Source organism: Hemitrygon akajei, chromosome 29 (genome assembly GCF_048418815.1).
Source record: "Hemitrygon akajei chromosome 29, sHemAka1.3, whole genome shotgun sequence".
In the NCBI taxonomy this organism is placed as follows: domain Eukaryota; kingdom Metazoa; phylum Chordata; class Chondrichthyes; order Myliobatiformes; family Dasyatidae; genus Hemitrygon; species Hemitrygon akajei.
The window spans coordinates 43,206,175-43,220,520 of NC_133152.1; the positions used below are offsets into that span (position 1 = coordinate 43,206,175).

Genomic DNA, 14,346 nt, shown 5'->3' on the forward strand with positions numbered 1-14,346 from the left:
AGATCCTATAACTTTTTTTCTAGAATTCACCTTGCCAGACCTTCTGACTCATTGAAGTTAAGAAAATATTAATGAAGAATTCCTCTTGATGGTATTAATTAGGGTTACTGTTTTCAAGTCAATTCATATCGGTGGGTTAAAGCTAAATATTGCAGAAAAGTGTCTTGTACTTTTAATTAACTTCTGCTCCATGACTTTTGTGACAGATCTGGTACAACCTGGAGTTTCTGAGGGTTTCAGAAGATGGAGGCTGCTTGTCTGGAGTCTCCAATGGCTTCTTGTGACTGATTCACGACTTTGAGAGTTCCCAGATGTGGATCGTTAAGGTTAGTGGTACAACAGAACATCACAGTGCAGGTCCTCATACCTCATCCTCTGCTGTGTCATCTACCCTGAACCAGGGCAAACATTTCCCAGCTACCTGTCTCTGTGTGATTACTAGTATATGGTCAGTTTAGTTGTTGTCTATGGTCCAATGATGTTGTGGAATCTCTTTAGGAAATGGTTGTGAAATACTGGTTCAAAGTAAAACTTATTATCAAGGTATGTATCTGTTACCAGATTCTACCTTGAGATTCAAGTTCTTGCAGGTATTTAAATAAAAATACAATAGAGTTTGCAGGAAACTCCACATAAAAACTGACAGAACACTAACGTGCAAAAGAGGATAAATCGTGCAAAAAAGAAAGACTGAGAACATGAGTTGTAAAGAGTCCTTAGAAGTGAGTCTGTAGGTTGTGGAATTGGTTCAGAGCAGTGGTAGTTGAAGCTGTCCACGCTGGTTCAGGAGCCTGATGGTTGAGGGGTAATAACTGTTCCTGAACCTGGTGGTGTGGGACCTAAGGCTCCCGTACCTCTTGCCTGGTGCTAATAGTAGGAAGGGAGCGTGGTCTGGATGGTGACAGTGTTCCAGCAATCTTCAAGAACTGCTCCTTCCATAGCCGGTTGAGTAAATATTTTAGGTGCCCCAGCATGACTTCTCCCGAGACGCTGCTGCCTTCCTAATCACGGGAGGTGCCAGACTTACCTACTACACCGAAGCAGTTGGGAAAGCTGAACTTGTTCAAGCTGGTGGGTGCGAAGACACCTAAAGTTGCCTCTTCCCAAAGACTGGGAAGATTGGGACAGTAGGATCTTGCAAAGCTGTGACCACTGGATTTCCACTGATAAGAGTATTGTGGCGTTAGACAAACGAGAGTGAGGCGAAGATGGCCATAATGTGATGTAGTGGGATTGAAAGGGCGTATGTTGGGGAGCATTCTGTAAACACACATGCACATACACACACACGTACACACACAGCCTTGTCATTCTGCTGTCGTTGCTGTGATTGTGTACACTTCAACATCTTCCCCAATATTCTCTCATAATGGGTCCCAAGCTGAGCTGGTGGTCATCAGCTGCCTTTATGGTGCCTTTCCCACCATACGTGGCAGAATATTCCAGTTCTTTAGTAATGGAGATGTGTAAATGTGTATATATTGTTTGTATACTGTATTTCAGGTAGATACTTCTGTTTATTTTGTGATATGATTGTAACTACATTGTTGGGTGCATTGTGTTCTAATTCATGTGTAGTCTTAAATTAATTTTGGTAATTAAAGATGGTATGTTCTAGTGTTTTAAATAAAGTGGATTGCCCTCGGTGGTAGAGAAAGATCGGGGCTACCGGGAGTTCACAATGGATGAAATAGTACAAAGCTGTTACTGTGTTTTCTGGTAGATACATTTTGTAAATATTAGCAGTTTTCTTTTCGCTATTTTCATTAATTTTGTAAGTTTGATTTTTGACGCACCTAATGAACCCCTTGCGCTGAAATGCAAAATGAATCTGGCCATTTTTTTTTTCTCTTTGGTCATAACCCACGGGCAGAAGAAAGTTTGTACGTTCTCCCGCAGCGGTGTGGGGTTCCCGTGGGTGCTCTGGCTTCCTCCCACGTATATTCTGAGGAGATACGGGTAGTAGCATAAGGGGCAGCAGTTTGCGTAACACTTTACAATGTCAGTGATAGGGATTCAATTCCGTCGCTGTCTGTAAGGAGTTTCTACATTCTCCCCGTGACCACATCAGTTCCCTGCCACATTCCAAACATTATAATTAGGGTTAGTGAGTGGTGGGCAAACTATGTAATGGCATTAAGCTAACCACTATTATACTGTCCCCCTCTTCCTAGTCTTCCCTCGTAACTAACATTTTTCCAAATGTGAAGCATCTCTTAAATCTCCTCTGTACCCTCTCCAATGCAGTCACATTTTTTTCTGTGACATATTGACCAAAACTATACACAGACCTCGAGCCATACCCCACTTACTTGTCGTACACAAGTAACTCTTGCAATCTAAACCTTAACCAATAAAAGAAAGCACCCTGTCATTTTAACTGTATGATGAATGTGTGCTACTGTCTTTCGTGATCAAATACTCCACCTCACTCAGTATCCTGCCTTTTCCTGCATGTCCCTTTGCCTGCTCGAACTTCCAAGTGTGCCATCTGATGGTTTCCTCAATTTTTCTGCTTGCCATTTATTTTACAATAGACCAGACCAACTACACCACCCCATATTCTAAAGTCTTCCTTTTCCCTGTCAGATATGCAACCAATTTTTGTGTCAATTTCACACACAAGATCTTGTGTCATTTTTATTTAGAGATACAGCACAGTAACAGACCTTTCTGGCCCAATGAGCCAGCGCCATCCGATTACGTCCATGTGTCCAATTAATCCGTATGTCTTTGGAATGTGGGATGAAACTGAGGAGCCCAGAAGAAACCCACGTGGTCACAGGGAGAATATACAAACTCCTTTTGGACAGTGACAGAATTAAACTAGGCTTGCTGTTGCTATAATGATGTTACATTAACTGCTATGCTAAGTGCTGTCCTTAATATGTATATTATGAATATGCATGAGTAGCCACTTGATTAGGTACACCTCATTAATGCAAATATTCAATCAGGCATTCATGTGGCAGCAACTCAATGCATAAAAGCATGCAGACATGGTCATGAGGTTCAGTTGTTGTTCAGACCAAACATCAGAATGGGAAAGAAGTGCGATCTAAGTGCTATAACTGTGGGATGATTGTGGTGCCAGATGGGGTGGTTTGTGTATCTCAGAAACTGCTGAAATTTTCACGCAGAGCAGTCTCTAGAGTTTAGAGAGGATGTAGTTTAAAAAAAAACACCCAGTGAGTGGCAGTTCTGTGGGTAAAAACGTCTTGTTAAGAGAATGGGCAGACTGGTTCAAGCTGACAAGAAGGAGACAGTAACTCAAATAACCACAGATTACAACAGTGGTATGCAGAAGAACCTCTCAATGTACAGCATGTCGAACCTTGAAGTGGATGGGCTACAGTAACAGGAGACCACACCGGGTTCCACTCCCGTACCAGTGTGCCCACTGAGTGTACATTACAGAGAGCAAGGGACTGAGGACAGTAGTTTGTGGCACTCGACTGCAAACAGCCATCCAGTCAGTACAGTGCATTTCTGTTCCCTGAGCCAGTGTTGGATCCAATCTCCCATTGTCCCTCGGATGGCTTTGACCAGCCTGACTTGCGGGACCTCGGTTGCTTCTCCGTACCTGCTCAAATTCAGTCAAACTAGTCAGACCTGAGGTTTCCGTAACAAATCAGGGTGGTGATCGCTGAAAATTGTGTCTTTCCAAATGAAATTTTATTTTATTTAGTTTAGAGTAGAACAGCCCCAATGAACTGCAGCGCTCGGCAACCCACCTATTTAATCCTAGCCTAATCACAGGACAATTTACAATGACCAGTTAATGTACTAACCAGGACGTCTTTGGATTGTGGGAGGAAACCGGAGCGCCTGGAGGAAACCCACGCGGTCACAGGGAGAACGTATAAACTCCTTACCAACGGTGCTGGAATTGAATTCCAGATTCCATTGCCCTGAGCTGTAGTAGCATCATGCTAACCTCTATGGTAGCCCTTTGTAGTGGAGTCCAATAATCTGCCCATCTCTGAACTGGCTTCCAAGTCATTTGATTTCTTCTACTGTCCCCTTTTAAAGAGCAGTAACAATATTAGCAGAACTCTGTAGGAAACCTCTGCAGTTTGGCAAATTATCCATGTTCAAGAATGCCTTAATGCTTCCTGTTGTACATGTTTATTTCCATTTAGCATTCAGTACACAACGACGGAATCCAGCCTCCCCTCCGTAACCCGAGTATGATAAATGTACTCCTAGCCTCACCATCTAGTTTGTGATGATTTTGCACATCATTGTGTGTCTGGATTGCACTTTTGCTATAGCTGTTACATTTTATTCTGCATTCTCTTATTGCTTAACCCTTGTACCACCACACTGCATTGATCTGTGCGAGCAGTATGCAAGACTGGGCACCACGGTAGCATAGCAGTTAGCACCACGCAACTACAGATTGGGTCGTTCTGGAGTTCAATTCCAACATCGTCTGTACGTCCTCCCTGTGAAATGAATGGGTTTACTCCAGATGCTCCAGTTTTCTCCCACAGTCCAAAGACGTACCAGTTAGTAGGTTAATTGGTCATTGTAAATTGCCCCGTGATTAGGCTAGTGTTAAGTTGGGGGTTGCTAAAGGCCTGTTCCGTGCTGTTTCTCAAAAATTAAATAAAGACAAGTTTTTAACTGTACCGTGGCATGTGTAGCCTGTTTATTTGTTAAGTAAACAGGCTACACAGGTTCTGGACCAGAATAAGAGGGTTCACATCCAAAGCTTGCAAGAATGGAGCAAACTTGGATAGGAATCTAAACCCCCAACAAAGTGGATGGTTGGAAAACCATAAGCATCATTTAATATGACATTAAAACAGTATCCAACATTAAGGACCCTCATTTCTCATTACCACTAATAGGGAGGAGGTACACACTCAGTATTATACATTATACCAGCGGTGAATTGTGCCCTAGAGTCACAGAGTACTACAGCACAGAAACAGGCCCTTTGGCCCATCTAATCCCTGTCAAGTTATTAATCTGACTAGTCCCATCGACCTGCACCCAGACCATTGCCCTCCATACCCCTTTTCCTATCCATGTACCTGTCCAAATTTTTGTTAATTGTGAAAATTCAACCTGCGTCCACCACTTCATCTGGCAGCTTGTTCCACACTTCACCATCCTCCAAGTGAAGAAGTTCTCCCCTATGTTTCCCATAAACATTTCACCTTTCATCGTTAACCCATGACCTTTTGTTCTAGTCTCACCCATCTTCAGTGGAAAAAGCCTACTTGCATTTACCCTATCTATACCCCCTCATTAGTTTGTACACCTCCATCAAATCTCCCCTCATTCTCCTACTGTCCAGGGAAAAAAGTCTGAACCTATTCTCTGTAATTTAAGTCCTCAAGTCCTGGCGCTCTTTCATTTGTATTTACATCTTTCCTGGCATACCAGATCTGCACACAATACTCCAAATTAGGCCTCACCAACTTTTATACAACTTCTACTTCAGAATTAGTTTGCTCCCTAAGGTGTGTTGGGGAGACAGTTTCTGAAAGCTGCAGGTGGAATCCATGACAGTCTGGCAGAAATTTAAGAGATCAAGATTTTTTTGTATCATGGGAAATAATTTTTGTTTACCCGACTTCTAACATCTTCAAGGGACTATTGTTTGAGAGAGTTAGTGAGACCAACATTGTGTGAATGCTGAATTAGTCTCAGGAGCCGTAAAGCCATTATCTGTGTGCTTGAAGTGATTAGCCTTTTTATTGCACCTTTTAATTCAGGCACCCCGCAGCAGTCCAGTTCAGTAACTCCTCCAGGTTAATCAGTTCAATGTTATTTGAACAAAACAATGCACTGAGAAAATTCAGCAAGTTCTAAGGATATAAAAGATAATTAGAAAAGTTTGCACATTATTGAGAGGGATTTGTTCTGACTGCTGTACAGTGGTGAGCATTCTGACTGGTTGCAAACTCCTTGGAGAGGCCACTGCATTGGATCAGAAAAGGCTGCAGAGGGTTGCAAACTCAGCCACCTCCATCATGGGCATTAGCCTCCCCAGCAAAGAGGATACCTTCAAAACCTGATGCCTCAAAAAGGCAGCATCCACTATTAAGGACCCCCGTCACCCAGGACATGGCCTCTTCTCATTGCTACCATCAAGGAGGTGGTACAGGAGCCTGTTTTAATAACAGCCTCTTCCACTCCACCGTCAGATTTCTGAACAGACAATGAGTCCATGTACACTACCTCACTTTACTTTTGTGTTGCTCTCGTTCTGCTGCGACCTCTAGGTCAGAGTTGACCATGGATATTGTGTCCTAGCTGTCTAGATAGGGCAAGCCTGGACAGTGTGATATGGACAGCATGCCATAGCCTGTGTAGCAAGCTTTCCCTCTCCACACATCTGATAAACCCAAAGGAACGGCAGAGACCGATACAGTTTGGTACCAGCAGCGTCACAGGAGTTGCCGGTCAGCGTCAAACCCAACGTAGAACTGCCTTAGGGCCTCCAGCTCCCAGTTTTTCCCTCTGGGTCTACTCCCAAAGCCTTCCCCGTGACTGGGGACAGCCGCAAGGCAGCAGAGGTTTGAGATCAGAGTTTTCTTTCTCCTAGATGAACTGTGAACCTCGGCTGACATTCCCCATCTGCCAGAAGCGACAGGTCTCAAGGTGCCAGTAACCCACCTTTGCCCCTTCTCCCATCAGTAGAAGTGGTTCCGCTGGGCTTAGTAGCTAAGCCACAGGTGAAGTCCAAGAACTGGACTTGGCTGTCAGAGGCTATTTGAGGCGCACACCATAGGGAGCATTTATTAAGTAGTGGGAGCTTGTCCCCGTTACCACCCCCTGGCTGTAACAAATTTCATGTTGATTTCTTTGCTGTCCTCAATCCATCCAAACTCCTTTTGCTAATCTTGCAAGACCTGGATTGCATAGTGTTTGTTTTATGGGGCTAGGCACTTGCTGTAATAAGCTTCTCTTCTGTCTTGGACTGATCTTTAGTGCCCCACAGTGAGCTCATTACTTGCAGAGTTTTGCGGCTATAATAGTTTATCACTTGTCACTGTGTAACTGCTGCATCACTTTAATTCACGAGTAAGTAAAATTGGAATAGGCTCAATAATGTTTTGTAACTCCAAAACAGAAAACTAGTTGAAAGAGAATCATGGAGACAGGAGATGTGTGTCTACTTTGGTCTTTACTTTTAGTGAACTGAGCACTTACAACGTGCTGGTGTAACGATATATGCCATTCACATTCTTGTACATATAACCCGTAATGAATTATGTAAGCAACAATGAATGCTTAATCAAGCAATATTTACAATATTACACAAATATCAGTAGTGGTAGTCCTTTGGATTTGAAGAAGACACTGTTGTGCAGTTCATCTGGGAACACGACGAACCGACAACAGAAACCTGTGCGTGACGGAGTTTTCAGTGGAACAGCTGTTGCACAGGAACAGTCCCACTCTCTCAGCAGAAGAGACCTTGATCCAGTGGCACGGACAACGGTTACGGTTGGAGGCCTCTCCTGCTGCAGCGGATGACCAGGACGTCTAAGTGTCTTGTCGTGCTCTTAGCGCTCCACAACGCCTGCTGGCCTGCCGCCTTGACCGTTGGACCATTAATCGGTCTCCTCCGCTCCATCTGCCAAGGCCAGACTTCACGTGCCAGGATAGACAGGTCCCCTACCTCACCGAGGGTCAAAGACCCGTCGGCTACCCTCACCTGGTTTGGCCCGTCTGCTGAGATGGTTTACCAGGGTGTGGCCGCTGCACGTGTTACAGCTACTTGGAGCTACAGGTGAGAGCTGAACGCCAGGTGGGGACCAAAGGTGGATGAGCTGCCCTGAAAAGAGCACGGCAGGCCCCCACCAAATATTACTGAAATATTAAATACACAACACTCCTCCCTGCTAAGCTATAAACTCCAACTCAATTTAGAATGCATCTTAACTTGTATACATATGCACAGTATGCTATATAATACAACTACGATATAGGCATAGCTTAATAATTATTAAGTAGATGCATTCAGGCCTAAATATTTAATCACTGTGGAGAATTTCTTACTGGTGTGGGATGCTGTCTTTCCTGGTAAGGTTGGGGGGTGGGGTGGTCACTCTGTGCTTGGCAGCTGAGACATATAGCTGTGAAACAATTTGATTTTCTGGGACCTCCTCTGTGCTGTTTGTAGGAGTTGACTCTGGGCCTGCAGGAAGTGGTTCTGACAGCTCTGGACAAACTTCTTCGTTGACAGTTGACTCCGCTCTCCTCAACTAATCAAACTGTTGTCTCCAGATGACATCAGACGCAAGCACCACTGTGTAGGAGAGTGGTCCAGTTCTGTCTTTAATCTTTCCAAGTATCCACTTTGATCACTTCTGTAGTCCCTTGCCGGGATGCTTGGCCAGGAGTGGGGAATGTCAAACCTCTTTGTTTGAAGATCCTTCAGTTTGTCTTGGAAACTTCTGAGATTGGGTCTGAGGAGATCCAACTGTGAGGGACACCCAGGAAGAACATAGCTGGTGAGTTGTTAATTGTGGAGTGTGCTGCATTGTGATATGCGAGAAGGAAATTGGTGAGTTTCTGATTGTGTAGTGAGTACTGCTGTCATTGCTGGCAGTGCATTCTTCAGGCTCTGGGCAAATCTTTCCGCCAAGCCATTAGTAGCTGGGTGGTATGGTGCAGTTGGGATGTCTTATTCCATTCATTTTCAGGAACGACTGAAACCGCTCTGTGAAAAATTTGTGGTCCATTGTCACTGACTAAGTTCTGGGACATCAGTCCTTGAGAAGAGGCTTCTCTACAAAGAAATTTGTGCCCATGAATGGTCTGGCAATATCCACACGAATCCTTTGCCAGGGCAAGGCAGGCCGTTCCCAGGGATGGGAGGTACTGCTCTTTGCATCTTCTGGAGGTGTTGACATCCTGAAGAGTGCATGGCAAGCTGCTCAATCTACTGGTCTACCTCAGGCCACCAGACAAAGCTTTGAGCCAATGCTTTCATTTTGACCACACTTACATGACCAGCGTATAGATCCTCCAACACTTTAGCTCTCAGTTGGATGGTACAACAACTCTCAATCCTTGCAACCCTTGTCAGGACAAGTTCATCCTGGCACTGGTAAAAATGGGGGATCTGGAATTCGTGCTACACATTTCAACCATTTTGAGTTGCCATGTAGACCTGAGACTGTGTGGAGCCTTTTCCTTTGAATCATCTCTGCCATAGTAGGGAGATATCTCTGCTCTTTCCATTGATACAGCCATTTCAACGTTTCTTTTAAATGTGAGATTTTTTCTTCAGTTAGGACCGGTTTTTGAATGCTTTCTTGTAAGATTCTACAAACTAAATGATCTCTCAGTATGTCATTAAACCTGTCAATCAACTGACAATGCTCAGATAGTTTCTTTAGTTCATCCAAGTATGCTGAAACAGGCTCCCTTTCCTTTTGATTCCACTTATAAAATCTAAAGTGCCTTTGGTTCTAAATGTTCCTGCACTACTTTCACGATATCAGCAAAGATAATTTCAGCTGGTTTGGTTGGAGCAGTTAAACTTCTAGGCAAACTATATGCCTTTTCACCTAATACACTCTGCAAAACCTGCACTGGCTTTTCATTGGCTCTTTCATTTGCTTCAAAATGCTGCTCAAATTGCTTAGTATACATCAACCAGTTATTTTATCTCTTGTGCAATCAAACACATCTATCTTTCCGATGTAGCCAACCATTTCTGTTTTTTTAAATTTATAATTATTATCACCCAGTACTCACTGTTCATGAACCCGTTATTTTGTTTTAAAAATGATAATGTGCTGCACCTCACAGGTCGCTAGTCACCTTGGGTTTGTTTAAAACTTCCTCATCACCACTGTTACATTTTGTAACTTCAAAACATAAAGCTAATTGAAAGAAAAACATGGAGCAACGAGATGCGTGTCTGCTTCGTTCTTTACTTTTAGTGAGGTGCGCACTAATGACGTCATGGCATTATGACGTATGCCATTCACGTACTTTTACATATAACCCGTAAACAACAAAGAATGCGTAATCAAACAATATATTTGTAATATTACTCATGTATTGCAGAAGTATTAAACGCAACCTTATTGTCACATTTACAGCAATACAGTGAAAAGATTGTCTTGCATTTGTTCATCCAGATCAAATCATTACACAGTGCATTTTGCTTGAATAAGGTAAAATAATAACAATGCAGAATAAAGTGTAAAATCTAAATAGTGTACAGGCTACAAGAGTGCGGTCCATGTAAACAATGAAGTGCAAGATCATAAGGATAGTTTGTGAGGTCAAGAGTCATTTTATTGTGTGAGGGAGCCATTTAATAGTCTTATAACAGTGGGGTAGAACCTGTCCTTCCACCAAGAGGACCACAACATTGTCGTTTGGGTTTGGAGGTTTGCTTGCCTCAATGAAGAGCTATGTTGGCTGGAGTCAGGGCTTTATGCTTTGTCTCTTGGCAGGGTCAACCATGCCAAACAGGACAAAGGGTAGAGGTCAAACTGAAAGTGGTCCACCGGCCCTTCAGGTTCGGAGGTTCAACCCAGGACTAACAACCCTGAATGGCAAAACAAAATTGTTACAGAAACAGCAATGAAGAACCCTTCCTCATCTGAGTGCGGCAGTATTCCTGAGTCTCCACCCGGGACTTGCATGACCGACAGTAGTGAATACTGAGAGGAAGCTACTGACACGATGATGGAAGCCCTGGACACTGGCAAATGTGGAGGTGCCCTTCATTGCTGCTCCAAATGCCAGTGGCATAACGGGCAGCAGGTAAGTAAGAAGCTGTCCTTGAGCCTACTGGTATGTGCTTTCAGGCTTTTGTATCTTCTGCCCAGTGGCAGGGGGGAGAAGACAGCATCTCTCAGGTGGGTGAGGTCTTTGACTTTGCTAGCTGCTTTACTGAGGCAGTGCAGTGTAGGCAGAGTCAAAAGATGGTATCTATAGTATTCTTGCTGTCTCAGGTAGAGCAATTGCCATGCTAAACTGTGATGCATCCAGGTATACAGTTACTACCTTTGGATAACTTCACTCACCTCCACTCTGAACTGATTTCGCAACCTGCAGACTCACTTTCAAGGACTGAACTCCTGTTCTCAGTACTTATTAATTTGCACAGTTTGTCGTCTTTTTCACATTGGTTATTTGTCAGTATTGTTTATGTATAGTTTATGTATAGGTAGTGTACTGTAGCACATACATACTTTGATAACAAATCTTACTTTGAATTTTGAGATAGGATGCTTTCTGTAGTGCCTCATTAAAAACTGGTAAGGGTCAACGAGGTCATGCCAGGTCCTCTGAAAGTCGCTATGATTGAGGCATGGGACAGTTCTTCTGTAGCTTCCGGAAGAAGCTGAGGTGTTGGTAAAGGAGCTTTCTTTGCTGTGACATCATTGGTCATGGATTGACCCGTTTGAGATGCTAAGGCAGGAGAGACCTCTGGCCAAATGTGCCACTGTAACACAGCTGTCTATTAGAACGTGGGCAGAATAATGGAATCATGGCATGTGGGCTTAATCCAGTCTTGTGGCCTTGAGGTTGAAATAAAATTCCTGCACTCTTTTCACCCAAGCTGCTGATTTGGTATGTAGCAGCCTCGGTACCCAGTGAGAGACCTTCCACAGTAATGATTTGAGCGGCAGGGCTGAAATCCTGGGACTGGTGATGAATTAGTCTCTGGTGGGAGCCCTACAACCTAGTCTGAATCTTCAGTCATGATGGTTGGGAACGGTGTGGAGGATGCTTGTTTTGCTGAGCAAATATGATAATGTCACGTACTTGTGGTTGCCTGGTTAGAGTCACACAGCACAGAAACAGGATGTGTTCACCTACTCAGTCCATATGACCCATCAAGCATTTCCTCCCCACATTCCCATCATTTCTAGACATAGAGCATTACAGTACTGTACAGGCCCTCCAGACTATGATCGTCGCAGATTGTATCACCCACCCACCAGTGGCACTTCACAGCTTCGAAGCAGTTAACCTACCAGCCTCTGCGTCTTCAGGATGTGGGAGGAACCCAGAGGAAACCCACACGGTCACAGATGTATACATTTTGTAACTTCAGAACATTAAAAACTAATTGAAAGGAAAAACATGGAACCCAGAGATAACGTGTACACTTAGTTTCATTTTTACTTTAAGCAAGGCGCACGCATATGACATGATGGTATGATATCGTATGTCATTCACATACTTTTACATATAACCCATAATGAATTATGTAAACAGCAAAGGTTGCTTAATCAAACAATATATTTACAATTTACTGAAATATTACATTCACAACAATGGGGAACATGGAAACTCCACACAGGCAGCACCAGAGGTTGGGTTCGAGCACGGGGCAGCACCTCCACAAGCTGATCTACTGTGTCTCTCAACTGTTAATGAGATCATAGTTGAGGAGAGACTGTTGACATAGTTTATGTTTCCCTGACTTGCGGGCCCATACAAACACCTGCGTGTACAGACACTTCTGTGTCTGCGTGCTTATGGTTGTGGAAGGTTGAAGGCAGTAGCAGGACTGTGTTTGTGATTGGTAAAGGGTTCAAAGGTCACTGAGAGAATGGGGTTGGAGATACAGTACTGCACAAAAGTCTTAAGCACATGCATATAGTTAGGGTGCCTAAGACTTTTTCACAGTGCTGTATTTGTTAGCGTAGAGCAGAGAGTGAGTATGTAAATCTGGTGGGAGCAAAGGATTTTGGGAATGGCAAGAGTGGAGCTCTGTGGGAGGGGTGTGGGATAGCTGACCAAGAAGGAGTGCCAGGGTGGGGCAGAGGCAGGGTGGGTGTAGACACACCCAGCCCTGAGATAGCAGGCAAGGTCACTTGACTCCAAACAATTGGTTTACTGATCATTACAGAATGTCTCTCTGGTGCTTGCTGCTCCCTCCTCTCTCCCTTCCCCTTTTCCCAACCGTGATTCCCCTCTCCCTGCTCCCTTCCCACTCTCAGTCCGCAATAGAGACCCGTATCAGAGTCCGGTTTATCGTGAAGTTTTTTTTTGTGGCAGCAGTACGGTGCAAAGCATAAAATTGCTACAGTACTGTGCAAAAGTCTTAGGCACCCTAGAGACAGACAGACATAGATAGGGAGATGAGAGGTAAGAGATACATACATACACGCATGTACACTTAAGACTTTTGCACAGTTCTGTATCATCCACAATTAAATGGTGGAAATGACTTGATGGGCTAAATGTCATAATTCCACTCCTGTCATTGTGGACATCAAAGCAAGTGTTTTTTTTAAAATTTGTAACTGCCCTTATTTCTGCTTAAAGTCTCGGCTTGGATTCGTTCGTTCTCCCTGAGACTGAATATAGAATTTGGTTATATTATGATCATTGTTGTGTTGAGTTGCTTTCACCTTGGGGTTCATTAATCCCACTTCATCAAATGATACCAGCTCTGGTTGAGCCTGTAAAACCAGTTGCCCTTTGATAATTGTTATAAGAAAACATCGTGTAATGATTAGCAAGGGTGTCAAAGGTTATGGAGAGTGAAAGTTTCTTGGTCCTCTAATTGGGGAACTTGGACAAGCGATGTAGCAGACTGTAACATCAAACAGCGAGCTGTTGCAGGGGCGATCTTTCTCCCTGGCCAGTGAGAGCGAGAGCCTGCCTGAGATGTTGAAGCGTTGGGGTGGACTGTAGCTTTTGATGGATTCTAGACCATGGTCCCTTTGGGGATTTGCTGTAGCTTGCATGGTTGTGGGGTTGATGCGCTTGCTGGAGCAAGTGGGGGAGTGAGGGGCCTTTGGGGTTCTAACTTATTCTGTATTTCATTCTTGGGTTGTTCTGCTTTGGGAATGTCTGTGAAGAGTCAGAATTTCAGGTTCCATACTGTGTACATTCTCTGATATTAAATTGATCCATCGAGAAGGCAGGAGAATGGGATTGAATCAGCCAAGGTGAAATGGTGAAGCAGACTTGATGGGCCAAATGGCCTAATTCTGCTCCTATATCTTGTGGTCTTAGTGCCTGTTACTACAAAGAACTGCACAGAATGGTGGGCATAGCTTGGAATTCAACACTCATTCTCTTCTGGTAATCTGCTTTCACTTCACTTGGATGACATAAAAATTGTTGTTTTGTGCCAGCAGTGCAGCGCTAAGGCATCTCTGCAAATTACAAAATTAAATTGTATGACAAATGGAATAACAGGGTAGTGTTCATGGGCTCGTGGAGTGCTCGGAAATCTGTTGGAGGAGGATAAGGCGCTGCTCTTAAAATGTTGAGTGTGTGCCATCGGGCTCCTGTACCACCTCCACGATGGTAGCAATGAGAAGAGGTCATGTCCTGGACGCGGAGTCAGGAAGTTGTGTTCAGAATCAGGTTTATTATCACTGACAAGTC

At 43.9% G+C, this 14,346-nt stretch overlaps 1 long non-coding RNA gene across 1 annotated transcript in view; it reads left to right on the plus strand.

Annotated features, from left to right (window-relative positions):
- Positions 1 to 14,346, plus strand: part of LOC140718462 (uncharacterized) — an 80,697-nt gene that overhangs the window by 19,132 nt on the left and 47,219 nt on the right. Inside the window, exon 2 of the long non-coding RNA XR_012096695.1 lies at positions 207 to 326. This is a non-coding gene — a long non-coding RNA (uncharacterized lncRNA). The remainder of the gene's footprint in view (positions 1 to 206; positions 327 to 14,346) is intronic.